At 47.3% G+C, this 14,203-nt stretch overlaps 1 protein-coding gene across 2 annotated transcripts in view; it reads right to left on the minus strand.

The window, feature by feature from the left end:
- EVI5L (ecotropic viral integration site 5 like) overlaps positions 1-5,893 on the minus strand; it is a 30,686-nt gene extending 24,793 nt beyond the window's left edge. The window contains exon 1 of one of the 2 annotated variants that reach the window (XM_036032740.1): positions 5,693-5,893. The gene's annotated coding sequence lies outside the window, so the exon portion shown is untranslated. The remainder of the gene's footprint in view (positions 1-5,692) is intronic. The other variant, XM_036032744.1, reaches the window with a different exon arrangement.
- Between the last annotated feature and the right edge of the window lie 8,310 nt (positions 5,894-14,203).

Genomic DNA, 14,203 nt, shown 5'->3' on the forward strand with positions numbered 1-14,203 from the left:
CAAAAGGATATTAGAGAAAAACTGAAGAGATATAAATAAAACGTGGGCTGTACTTAATGATAATATATCAATGTTGGCTCATTAATTATAACAAAGGTACCAGACTAACCTGGGATGTTATTGGTTGTGGGGTCTGTGGGAACTCTGTGCTGTCTTCTCAATTTTTCTGTAAATCTAAAACTGTTCTAAAAAATAAAGTCTATTTTAAACATAAAAAAGCATTCTATATCAATATAGATAGAAAATTAAAGGATAGTTCTAACATATGAAAGGTGTTACCTTGAGCAGAAGGTCACTCAAAGGGTCCCTCAACTAGGCTGTAGGGGAAGAAAAATTCAAACTTGGATTTCTGACTCCCGAACCTTCACCCTGCAATGATCCGCTGGACTGCCACTGTCTCTGCCTTCTTTTACTTTAGAAATAATATATGTGAAGCACTGACTGTAGTGGGCAGTCATTATTTTTTAACAGGGAGAGCATGTAAGAGCCATCTTTCAGAGTTTGGCATTTTCAGAGGCAAGAATAAAGGTCCCAAAGTTTCCTTTAATTCTGGCTCCCTTGTCCCCTCCTCCTGGCTTCTGATCCCCCACCTCTAATGATTATGGGGACACAGAATCATTTCTGAACCTGAAGCCTTGAAAGATGCCAGCAGACCACCATAACCCTGCCTGGCTCCAGCTCTGGGGAAAATGGCCTGGTATCTCAGGTAATTTTTTTTGGCAAGGAGTAGGCAACTGATGGGCCAAATGCCCCTGGGGTAACAAGGACAGCAGTTAGAATTCAGAGGTCACTACCTGCCTTCTTCTTGTCTCCCGTTCTAACTGCTCCTCGTTATCCTGGGTGTTTCCACATCCATGTATTATGACTGTGTATGTGGCTAACTGATCCCAGACCTCCTGGCTTCCTGTGAGAACTTCAGGGTCAGTAGCCTGGGTTCAAGTCCTTCCTCTACCACTTTCTATCTGTGATCTTGGATACGATGCCCTTTGCCTCAGTTTCTTCGTCTGGAAACAGATCTAATAATAGCAACTACTTCACAGGTTTTAAAAATTTAAAAAAAAAACTTGATTTGAGAGAGAGAGAAACATCACTTTGTCGCTCTACTTTTTTATGCATTCACAGGTTGATTCTTGCATATGCCCTGACAAGAGATCAAACCCGCAACCTTGGTGTATTGGGACAACGCTTTAACCAACTGAGCTACCTGGCCAGGGCTACTTCACAGGTGTTGTTGGAATACCTAAGCAAAAACCAGTCAAATGATTGAGACTGGTCCATGATGGTCCATGGACCAGGATCTGGCCTATGATGGTCCATGGACCAGGATCTGGCCTATGATGTTTATTCCTGCTGGGGAGAAAGTTCCATGAGAACAGGGTCTGTCCAGCCTATTACTGGATCGAGGCATCTAGTATACTGTCAGGCACCCAATGTTTGTGGATCAATAAACAAACCTCCCCTCCTCAGTAGGCCTAGCTCCTATGTGGTGACCCTGTTTAAACATTAACTCAGTAAAACTATAATCATTGTTATTGATAATAGTTGCAACAGTAGCAAATACCTTCAGGCTAAAATCTGAGGCGGGGACCATTTACAACCTGTGGAGTCCCTTCTGACCTACACACACAAAAAAGTTTAATACTCTGTATTGTCACCAGCTTACTTTCTGTTACTAAAACAGGTTCATTCCTAGCAAATCTCTCATTTTCTTAACATCTAGGGTCCCTGAGAATAACAAAGGAAAAAATGTAAAGCCCTCATAAGCCCTCCAGGGACAGATGAATAAAAGAAGCACCATCTTGAGAAGGTTCTCAGCTCTTCAAGGCCAAAATGGTATTCCTGCTACAAAGGCTCACTGGTGTGGGGCAGAGGTGATGGGGGGATCTGTCCTCCCTTTGGAAACTTTCCAAGGCTGATGGACAGAGCTCTTTCTGCGGAAGAGCTCCAGGCCCTGTTTCAAAAGTGAATGAGTAGAGAAGACTGTCAGCTTCTAAAACCAACCAAATATTTACTGAGCATTTCCTATGTGCCCTAGAGTCAACCGTGAGCAGCTATGCACCCTCCCCTTGTGGGGCTCACTGCCTGGTATGAGAAACAGACACCAATAAAACAATCTCACAAACACATCCAGTGCACTGAGAAGTGGAATAGAAGTGTAGTGAGTTAATCTCTTCCTAGCTCCAGTGGGTTAATTCTCATAACTAACCCCCTTCCTTCCACTGTCTCCATTGGGTTCCTAGACAGTGTGTGCTGCAGATTTCCCTGGGTGGTGGGGTCTGCTGCCTTTCTGAGTTCTGCCAACTATGGGTCGCTATGACCAGGGAGTATCCTGGTGTGTGCCCTGTGAATTGCCTTTGAAACATGAAGGCTTATGGGATGAGGCCCACCAGAGAGGCACGCTTCCCTGAATGTATCATGCTTGCTGCTGCTTGCTGGGCCTCTGACCAAGCACTCTGGCTGCCTGGAACACTCCATACATCATCCCTGCTCCACCTTCCCTGACACCCCAGAAATGCACAGGGCTCTTTCCTGTGTTCCCACAGCAGCATTCCATACATAATTCAGTTTTGTGCTTCCACACAGGAGGATGTGATGGTAAGGGCATGGTGCCAGAATCCCAGTATCTCCAGGTTGTCTGGAGGATTAAATGAGATACTATGCAAATGGTGCCTGGCATAGGGCCTAGCATGTGGCATGGGCCTGATCAGTGTGCACTACTGTTGCCAGCTCGTCTTACCGCTTAGAGAGGGTCCTTAGATGCAGAGCAGGTACCATCTTTGATATTCTTTCAGACTCTGGAATCTAACTCGATTCCCAGTGTGGGACTTCCCCAAGAACAATCAGTATCTATATTTTGCATGAGGAAGTTGAGATCACCTTCCCACTTGGCCCCTGCACCCATCAAAGCACATACATACAAAAAGACACAGACCTGTACCCCAGTCTAGGGTAAAAGTGTATCAATATTGTTCATAAGCCCTCCTGAGGAGCCTTCTCGTGTTTTCCTGAGGAGTTCACAGTCTCTCCTGGGGATCTCTCTGACCCCACTGCCCCCATAGAAGGTCCCACCCTGGGGAGGCTGTGCGTTGTTTCTTGTTGCCTCATGACCTTCAACAGTGTTCATTTACTTTCTTCCTTCAGCAAGTGGGCAGAACAAACCTCTCCCTACCCAATGTCAGAGGTCCATTGTGGGTGGGGGTGGAGGTGGGGATGGGCACTGCCAGCAAGCAGGCTCCGTACTGCCCTCTGTCTCCCAACACAATAGACCATCTCTCATCCCTGATTCAAGCTGGCTTCCTGTAGGGCAGCTTGGCCACAGAGAGACAATCATCATCCAGTGATGTATCAACTAAGTACAGCCAGGGTACAGGATGGCTAGTGATTCTGTTCACACTCTTAGATGGGTGAGTGCCCTCCTGGACTCCATTGACTCCTTCTGCATGGTGCCCAGGGGATATTCAAAGCCACATCCTAACTTCATTGGCTCCCCTGCAGTATAAACTACTGTTCTAAGAATTTATCCCCCCACTTTCCAGATGGAAAAGTTCAGGCCCTAAGCCAAGATGTGCTTTTTTCCAGGCCATCCAGAATTCACTGGTGAATATCCACAAAGAAGCCTGCTTTGTTTACCTAGGATTTGCTAGGGATGCTGGAAGGAGCCCATACAGGCAGTGCTGGGACTGGACTGATCTGGAGTCCATATAGGGGGACCTGGGGCTCCTCCTTACTCCCTGCAGTCTGGTCATGCCATCTTGCCAGTTCTGTTATCTGCTCTCCTCTCCTGTCTCACCTCATTCCTGTGCCAGGGCCAAGCCAAACAACTAGCAGTTCCTTCCAAATGACCAGCAGTCAACAGCAGAAGCTCAGGGGAACCCACAGGTTGGACCCAAGGGTGAGGTTGGTGAGGTGGCAAGACAGGCAGGAAGAGCCAATACAACACAAAAAGATACTTGGACACAGGTCCTCTAGCTCCATCACTGCCCAGCTGAGGGAAAAACCAGCCCACATTTTCTCTTTTGAAAAGAATCCTTAACAAAGAACTGTCTGCTTCTGGCAGGCCCGAACCCAAGCCCCACAGGGTCCCAAATGCCAGGAGAGAAGGAAGCTGTTTCATTTGGTATAACATACGAGTTGTGGGTGAAAGAACTGACATGGACTGTCAGAGGCTGCCCCTGGACAGCAGCACTGGCCCTGCCATCTGAGGCCAGTAGGTGTGATGGGGTCAGCATGCTGGTCCTGCCAGTCTGGGCAGACTTCAGGCCCAGGGACGGGAGCAGTCTGAACTCCCTCTCCCTGCCAGGGGTGGCAGAAATCAGGGGGCAGGCAGGGAATTTTAGGGACACTTCGGTGTAGGAGACAGAGCATCCTTCCCTTGGAAGAAGGGCAAAGTTTGGAGAGATGCATAAAGGGGAAGAGGCCTGCAGCAGGTTTCCACAGGGCGCTGGGAGATTCCGGGTCACCCTACCACCTCCAGGTCCCAGTGGGGGTGCCAGCTTAGGGAGGTTGCTGTGGCTGGGCAGACTGACTACCTGAGGTAGGGCAGCCAGAGTGTCTGAGTCTCAGCCAGAGCTGGGAGTGCCGTGGCCCCTAGGAGGACCTGGGAAGTTAAGGTCCAAGAAGGGGTGAAGGCCCTGTGTGAGTATGTGTGTGCATGTGTGTGGTTCCAACTGCCTGGTCTGTTGGAGGTCCTGAGTTTCTTTGTGTATGTTGGGGGTTTAAGTGTTTGATTGTGTGTATGTATGTGTATGTGTGCATGTCAGGGGCTCCTGAATGTCTATGGTGGGTACCAGGATGCCCATCAGTATGCTTTTTTCTTTGCAGGGGGGATGGTGGTGGTTCATGAGTATCTCTCTGTGTGAGAACTGTGTGTGTGTGAGCTATGTGAGGCTCTCAGAAAGACATGTCTATGGGTGGGGAGGGGGTTCATAACAATTGGGAGGTAGTGCTGAGCAAGAGGTGAGTGTGGACTTCCAGGAAGCAGGGATCAAGATGAGTCAGGGAGTCAGGCTCAGGTGTGTGTGTGTGTGTGTGTGTGTGTGTGTGTGTGTAGCTACTGGAGTGTGCTGGGAGGACCCCAGGAATGATTTCCAGGGGTAGTGAGGTGAGGCCTGTGGACAGGAATCCTGATTTATAGAGGCTAGGCAGGGGTCCTGTGGGGTCAGAAGGGAAGGACAGGGAGGGCCCTGAGGCTGGTATCCTTGGGGATGGGGGCAGGTATAGGCCGACAGGATAGGAAGTGAGAGGGACGTGGTGGTAAGGGTTCTACAGATGGGAGGGATCCTAAGGGATCAGAAGGGGTGATGTCCTGGGCCTGCAGGGGCAGGTCTGTGGGACTGGGGCTGGGGGTGGCCCTGAAGGGTCCCGGGAGGGGTCCTGAGAGTCAGTAAAGAAGGTAGGCGAAGGTCCTTGCCCTGAGGGGACTCCCCGGGAGGGACGGGGTGGGGGTGGGGGGACTCTTGGGAGGGTCCGGGGAAGGGCCCTGAGAAGTCGGGAGGCGTCAGGAACAAGGGTGGGCGGAGGTCGGAGCCCGAGGCTGACGGCCAGGGTTCGTGCTGGGAGTGCAGAGGGTTCCCAGTGCGGGTTCCAGACGAAGCGACCCCACTCCCGGTCTTGCCCGGCCCCCATGGGCCACAGCGAGGAGTCGCTGGCCTGAGAAGGCACCCATGAGGCCTGGCCCACGCCACCTCCCTACCTGCGCTGAGCGCGCCGCCATCGTCTTGCCGACCCTCGCAGTCCAGGGCCGCGCCGCCGGATCCCCGCCGCGCCGCCGGATCCCCGCCGCGCCGCTAGCACCGCAGCACGGGCCCGGCCCCCTCAGCCGCCCCCCGGGACCGCTGCGGCCGACGGCTCAGCCGCTGCCATTTCACCGGCTGACAGGAGCCTCTGCCCCGCCTCCGAGGCCCAGTCAGCCAATTCACCGCCCCTGGTTACCCTGGCTCCGCCCACAAGACAGGAGTGACGGGATGTTTGGCCATTCTGTGGCCATTCCGTGAACAGTATTCTGGCTACGGCCAGAAGGTTTCCTCCTCCGAAGAGAAAAGCAAATTGAAATTAGGAAAGCAGTGAAGGACGGGTGCTTTTGCCTATCGGAATATGGAATACTGTTGATGAACACCTGGAGAGGCCAATAAAGAGGAAAGAGGGGTGTGTCCCTGAGAGAATGCTGCGGCCTTGAGGAACACCAGACTGAAACAGCAAGCTTTTGGCACTAAGCCCCACCAGAGCCGGGCTCTCTGCCCTATAACGAGACCTCCTGAGATGTTCATTTTCGTCTACCCCTTAAACCAGTCCATGACAACTGCTGGGGGAGTCTATAAAGATTGACAACTGAAGGAGGGCGGTGAAGTAACACTCTGTAGCCAATGGGATCGTGTTATTGGTGTGCGGTTAGCTTGAAACCTATACTGAATGACATAGGGGAGGGGCTTAGGGGGCGTGACCTAGACAGCAGTGGGGCGGGACCAGATAAGGGAGCGACTAATGGTTGGGTCTGATAAGGGGCGTGGCCAGAAATCCCTAAGGCTGAAGGGAAGATAAGGGGCGCATTATTGAACCCAGCTCTGTGCTGGAGGTAGGGCTATTGGAGGTGTAGATCACACCGAAGACTCTGGTCGGTTCCTTCCCCTAGTTTGTCTAGGCCGGATCTTCTCTGAGACTCACAGTACCTCATTAAAGCTCTGATCAGGCTGTGTTATCGCTGCTTACTTGGCCCTCCCATTCTCCACTCCTGAAGGCTGTGGTGGGGTAAGCCTAAATCAAGGTCTGGAGGGATTCCCAGCATTGTTGAGTAGAGGCCCGGCTCATAGGATTGCTTATAAATGTTTGATGAACAAATGACTAAATGAACGGTGGGCCCAAGGCTCAGGACTTGTAGGGACAATGACTGACAGCCTGCAAGACTTAGCAAAACAGGCAAGTACCCACCCTAAGTTGCAGGAATGGGTCCTACAGGGGTGGGGCAGGGAAAGACACTGTCACAAGAGGGTGACATCATAAATTCAGAATGGGGACTAAAAATTGGGAACAGGAGGGCTGGGACCCAGCGTGGGCATTCCAGGACCTTCTAAGGTCTAGCTCTCAACCTTCGAAATAGTAGGGAGTTCTGTCTGGTTTGGGGAGCAATGGCTGACACCCCTTTGCTCCCTGTCCCTGTCCATCAACCTCTGCCTTTTTACACTCTGTCCCATCTACATTTGTCCCTGTCTGCACTCTCTGCTGCTATCTCTACTCTCCCTCTGTCTCTGCATGTCTCCTCTGTCTTCTCTCTTTATCTATATTGTAGCTATGAAAATTCTGGAACAGTTAAGAAAAGCCCCAAAACATTATTTCTAAAAAGTGGTAAAAATGAATATAATGCTTTCTGTCTCCCTCACAAGCCCCTCCTTCATTTTCTTTTTCCCCTCCCTCCCTCCCTTCCTTCCTTCCGCTTTCCTTCCTTTCTTCCTTGAAAGAATGGATCTTTATGTCCCTCCTTTAAAACTCAGCTTTGGCTCTGACTAGTGTGGCTCAGTGTGTTGAATGTCATCCAGCAAACCAAGAGGTGTCCAGTTCAATTCCCAGTCAGAGCCCAAGGTTGGGTTGCAGGCAGGTCCCCAGTTGGGAGTGTATGAGAGGGAACCAATCAATGTTTCTCTTGCACATCAATGTTTCTCTCCCTCTTTTTCTCCTTCCCTTCCCCTCTCTCTAAAAACAAATAAATTAAATCTTTAAAAAAATAAAGTGTTTAAAAGTCAACTTATGTGTTGGGCGTTCTATAGTCCTGACGAAGTTAAAAGTGACTTTAGAATTAGTGAGTTTGAGGCTGAAATTAATTTATGGACATTGTTCCCTGATTTCTGAGTAGGCCTAGAAGGGGATTACAGATCCCGTGGACATGGTTGGAGATGAGATGCAGGGTGTTGACTCAGGAGGGCAAGGATGACATCAGGATCTGATAAGGGCCAAGTAGCCAGTATGGGACAACCCCTGAGCATGGAGGACTGAGGAGCCATCATAAGTGCCAAAGTCTCAGGTTTGCCCATGTTTCCAGAGGTTACTTCTTAGGAAAGAACATTCTGGTGTGAGCCACAACTTCAGATGAACAGAAAAACCTAGATGTGGGGAGGTACAAGCCTGGGTGTGGTCCATGGCCCCCAGGAAGAGGTCATGACCAGTTTGTTTCTGGGGCCTTGTGGGGAGAGAGGGACATCTGGTGTCTAGGGGATCAAATAAAACACCAAGAAGATGCACAGGACATTTGGCTCTCTCATTCTTATACTGCCATTTCCAGACAAATGATGGTTTTATTCTGGGGGCACTTTGATTCCATTTTTATAAACACAGTGGGAAAATACATCCAGCAAATTTTTGTTGGAAAAGACTTTTGAATCATAAACTGCATTTAGCCAGTTAGATTCCTGGGTCACTTTTCTATTCAGTGCAGTTAAACCATTCCCAAATTTTTCTCAAAGTTCGTTTTTACTTGACTGAAGTCTTTTATTGGGAATGTTTTTCCCCATGTGATTTTTGCAGTAAACATTTAAATCATCAATCAGGCTCCTTTTGCCCAATTTTTACCAACTATTGATTTTTATCACCGTGATTTGTGTGTGTGTGTGTGTGGCTGTCATTTCTTTGGAGTCAAGTTTTGCATATTTAAATTTATTAAAAGACTTTTTCTCTCAGTATTTAGCCATAACAAATTTTAGCACAATCAAAATTTTTTTCTGGTTTAAATTTTGGACTAAAAAGTCATTTGTTGTGAATATTGATTAATGTGAGATGTGAGCTTAGACTTCATACCTGTCTTATAGAGAGCAAACGAGGTGATTATATTTGTGGCTGTCTTCCAATAAAGAGGCAGAGTCTGTTTCCCCATCACTTGTTCTGACCAACAAAATGCATCAGAGCTGTTGCTGGGCTAGTTCTGAGCCTAGGCCTTAAAAGGCATTGCAGCTTTGGCTTTTTTAGTACAATTTTTAATTGTGGTAACAAATATAAAACATAACACTTGATATTTTAAGTGTATAAGTTGGTGGCATGAAGCATATTCATAATGTTGTATAACCTTCACTATCTATTTCCAAAACGTTTTCATCATCCCCAAGTAGAAAGATTAAACACTAACTCCCCATACTCCCTCCACTCAGCCCCTAATAACCTCCATTCTACTTTCTGTCTCTGAATTTGCCTACTTTAGGTAGCTCAGATAAATGGAATCACAAATATTTGTCATTTCATGCCTGGGTTATTTCACTGGGCATAATGTTCTTAAAGTTTATCCGTGCTACATAGCAAGTATCACAAATGTATTCCTTTTTATGACTGAATCATATTCCATTATGTGTATTTTTGTTTCCTTATTCACTGATCTGTCGATGGACTCTTGGCTTTTTCCCACCTTTCAGTAATTGTGAATTATGCTGTTGTGAATATGTGTACACAAGTACTGTTTGAGTACCTACTTTCAATTCTTTTGATTTACACCTAGGAGTGGAGTTGCTGGATCCTATGATAATTCTTTGTTTAGCTTTTTGAGAAAATTTCATACTATATTCTTGCAGGGTCTGTACCATTTTATATTCTTCCCACAATGCACAAGGGTTCCAATTTTTCCACATTATCACTAATATTTGTTAATTTTTAAAAATTGTAGCCCTGGCTGGCATAGCTCAGTGGATTGAGCACAGGCTGCGAACCGAAGTGTCGCAGGTTCGATTCCCAGTCAGAGTACATGCCTGGGTTGCAGGCCATGACCCCCAGCAACCGCACATTGATGTCTCTCTCTCTCTCTCCCTCCCTCTGTTCCCTCTCTAAAAATAAATAAATAAAATCTTTAAAAAAATTTTTAAAAATTGTAGCTATTGCCCTGGTTGGGGTGGCTCAGTGGATTGAGTGCCAGCCTGCGAACCAAGGGGTTGCCTGTTGGATCCCCAGTCAGTGCACATGCCTGGGTTGTGAGCCAGGTCCCCAGTAGGCGGCGTATGAGAGGCAAACACACACTGATGCCTTTTTCCCTCTCCTTCTCCCTCCCTTCTCTCTTAAAAGTAAATAAATAAAATCTAAAAAAAAAAAATGAAATTACAGCTATTCTAGAAGGGGTGAAGGTGTTATCACATTGTGATTTTCATATGCATTTACCTAAGTGTGGAGGATACCAGTCCAGTGGTATCTATCACCGCTGTGGATGCTTGTCAAAACACTGGAAAAACATATACATAGACAATTGAGTCCTGTGGGGAAATAGGTACGAAATGGCCACTCTCTCTAGTGGAGAGCCACTGTTCTCCCACCTGAGCAGGCTTTTATTGGGTTCATTTACTCAGGAATTCAGGTAAACTCATTAATGATTGCCAGGAAGTAAGGATCAAACAATAGATAACAAAGAAGTCTGAGGGCCTATTTTGAGTCAGGGTCAGATAGCTAAAGAGCTGTAAAACTTTGAGGAACAAACTTACTTCTTGCTTACTTCTTATCATTTCATTGAGAGCATTCTAAACAAAGCAGGTTTCACAGGATTTTACATATTCTTTCTTAGGCCTGATCACCCAGGGAACCCGCCCTTTCCAGCACAGGGCCGTACCACCCTCTGTCATTGTTTCAGGCTTAGGTGGGAAGGAAAGTAAGGCAGCCAAGAGATTAGGAGATTTTCTCGCAGACAATGAGGACTCAGGCTATGTCAAAGCCGAGGGGCGAGGGTCCATCACTCCCTTTTGCTGTAACCCCCAAAGTCCTTTATTGGGGGCCTCCCATGTGATCATGCCTGTCTTGGATTGTTCCCCCCTTGGGGAATCTTACCCATCATTGGCTAACTGACCAAGCAATGGGGGCCAGGCAGGGTGAAGTAAAAGGAGTAGAAGTGGCACTCCTGCCAGGGAGATAAGTTTTTGCCTCCTTAGTGGCTTAAGGTCCAAGGTCATTCCCTCAGCCTTAGTGAGGATTACAGCTTCTGATACCAGGCAGGGCGGTTCCCAACACCTAAGGACTGATAATGTTGAGCATCTTTTCATGTGCTTATTGGCTATTCATATGCCACCTTTGGAGAATGTCTACTCAAGTCTTTTGCCCATTTTTTAAACTAAGTCGTATGTCCTTTTGTTGTTGCTGAGTACAGGAGTTCTTTATATGTTCTGGATTCTAAATCCTTATCAAATATATAACTTGCAAATATTTTCTCCCATTCAGTAGGCTGCCTTTTCACTTTTTTGGTAATATCCTTTCATATGCAAAGTTTTTATGAAGTTCAATTAACCTATTTTTTGTAGCCTATGCTTTTGATTCCATTTTAAAAAATCTATTGCCAAACCCATTGTCATGAAGATTTACCCCTGTTTTTTCCTACTAGTTTTATAGTTTTTGCTCTTATATTTAGACTGTTGATCCATTTTCAGTTATTTCTTGTATATGGTATGAGGTAGGGGTCTAATTTCATTCTTTTGCATGTGGAAATCCAGTTGTCGCAGCCCCATTTGTTGGAGACATTACACCTCTCTGTCCTGCCCACTGAGTGGACTTGGCACCATTGTAAAAAATCAACTGGCCATAGGTGTATGGGTTTATTTCTGAAATTCTATTCTATTCCATTGGTTCAACATCTCTACTTACGCCAGAACCACTCTTTTTTGCTTGCTGTAGCTTTGTATTAATTCTTGAAATTGGAAAGTGTGAATCCTCTGACTTGAAACATGTTTACTGTTAGAAGGAGAGCCTGTGAAATAGGCAGAGCAGGAACAACCTGGAAGGTAGGAAGAGTCCTAGATGACTGTGGGGTTCAAACAGGAAGGAAGGAGTGGCCACCCCTATCATGGGTAGGACCAAGACAAAAATGAATTTGTTGGTTTTCTCAGGGGGAAGGTAGATACTGTCGTTGGTCATTTTTGGAGAGTGGTGGGAGGCGGAGCAACCAAGAAGGGGGAATAGGGAGGAGATGAAGGCAGGAATGACAACAACCCTTTCTGAGATATTTGGTAACACCTAGAGAACTGAGGAGGTTTCCCCCAAAGATTACAGAAGCATATCTACATCCCTGGAAGTCTCCTTGTTCCAAGACATGAGGCACAGCTCATCTGCAGCACCAAGAATGGAGCCTTAGGGGCTGAAACAAAAGCTGACCCAGGAGCAGAGCAGGACTCTGGGCAGGCTCCCCTTCCCTGGGGCACTCAAGGGCAACAGTGACTAGGAGGGGCTAAAGCTCAAGATGAGGAAAAAGTACAAACCCCGAGGACCATGATGATACTCTCAAGAACTTGTAAAATGTCGGAGAGATGAGGGAAGGGCAGGATCCAGGCAGAGGGTCTGGCCAGTGTAAGGGCAAGGAGGCAGGAAGGTATGGTCTGTTCTGTAAACCCATGTAGAAGACACCTGGAGCCCCTAGGTGGCGATGTCCAACCTACCCAGAAACCCAAACTAAATTTTTTTTTTTTAAGATTTTTTATTTATTTATTTTTAGAGAGGGAAGGGAGGGAGAGAGAGAGAGAGAGAAACATCAATGTGAGGTTGCTGGGGGCCGTGGCCTGTAACCCAGGCATGTGCCCTGGCTGGGAATCCAACCTAATTTTTTAAATAAAGATTTTATTTATTTATTTTTTTAGACAGAGGGGAAGGGAGGGAAAAAGAGAGGGAGAGAAACATCAATGTGAGATAGAAACATCAATTGGCTATGCACCCCAACTAGGGACCAAGCCTACAACTCAGGCATGTGCCTGGGATCAAAGGGTGATCTTTTGCTTTGCTGGATGGCACCTAGTGAGCCACACTGGTCACAGCCAGGCTGCCTGATTATTGAGTTCTGCCCACAGTCCATGGGGGTCTCCTTCTGGTCAGTGGATGTTAGCTGAGGATCTGGAATTCTATTGTGGACAAATTTCTGAATGGCCAGTCCAGCCTGGCCCACATTTCAAAGAAGGAGAGACATTCCTCTAAAGCAGCAGGTGGTGCTTGTCTAAGAAAATTGGGAAGGTAAGTGGGGTATGACCTGGGGCCCATTTTTTTGGAGAACCTCCTGCTGCCAAATCAAAGCTTACAGGGTGTGGACTGGAGGTGGCCAGGACAAGCTCGCATGCCTGCAACCCGGGAGAGTGCATACTGGGGAAGGCCCTGGAGCCCACACCCAAAGTCCCGGGGAGGGGCCCCTGATTTCACACCCTAAGCCCCAGGGAGAGTGCGCACTGTGGAAGACCCCTGAGCTCACACCTGTACTCCTGGGGAGAGTTGGAGCCTGAACTCGAACCTGAACCTGCATGACCAGAGGTTGCTGGGGAACTGGGCTGGAGGCTGACTGATTGCTGATCTAGAAGGAAGAAAAGCAAAACTGAAGCAGGAGACAGTATAGGAAGAACTCTGAGACTGCAATACTGTCACTGGCCAGCATTTATTACCCTGGTTGCCAGGAGATGCCCTTTACCAATTAGGTAGAATAAATAGTAAACTGAGGCAGGAAGGAAGAAGGAAACAAGTCTCATGTGCTAACTCAGCAGTCCTGAGCCTGCTCTGATAATCTTGCTAGGTGTTCCAATATCACAAGAAACATGTTAGCAAGAAAGAAGGAAAGTCTTTGAAATTCTATGTAACATTTCCACTATCTGGGAAAGAAAGCCTTGAAACTGTGCTTTCATCCCAAGGCCTGAATGTGGGAGAGGGTCCCCGATGCCCAAAGAAAGAGCCCATAAAACAACTTTGGTTAATGGCCTACCTCTGGTCACTATCTGTTTTATGAGGGAGTCCCTGATACTTACAGAAAGAGCCCATAAATAACGTTGGAAAGTGCACCAAATTTAATTAACTGCCTCCTGTCATGTATTTGTTTTCCAACAGGATGACCAAATGGAGTCTGGAGCACGATAAGAATTTGGGCAGACAGAACCCCTTTTATCCCTAAATTTGCGTAGTCACATTTCCCCAGGAAAGCTGGTGCCACATTTACCCGTTAATCAATATGTAACTTTTTTTCCTCCTATCCCACCAACTATATAAGTCCGGAAAACAAAGGACTCTCTCAGGGGCTCAGGGTGCTCTTGGTTCTCAGGCCACAAGGCCAGTGGCCACCCGGGTCTTCAGCCTCTCTTGCTTTTCTCACCCTGCTTTGCCCTGAAAATTTGCCTTTCATTCCCTACTCTACCCGGTCCTGTTCTCTTCCATGGGAACGGGCCACAAATAAACTGATTACATACTACTAGATTTGCTGATATGTAATTCTTTACATGCGTCAGCAAGAAGACCCAGGTCT

The sequence above is a fragment of the Phyllostomus discolor genome, chromosome 8 (genome assembly GCF_004126475.2).
Source record: "Phyllostomus discolor isolate MPI-MPIP mPhyDis1 chromosome 8, mPhyDis1.pri.v3, whole genome shotgun sequence".
In the NCBI taxonomy this organism is placed as follows: domain Eukaryota; kingdom Metazoa; phylum Chordata; class Mammalia; order Chiroptera; family Phyllostomidae; genus Phyllostomus; species Phyllostomus discolor.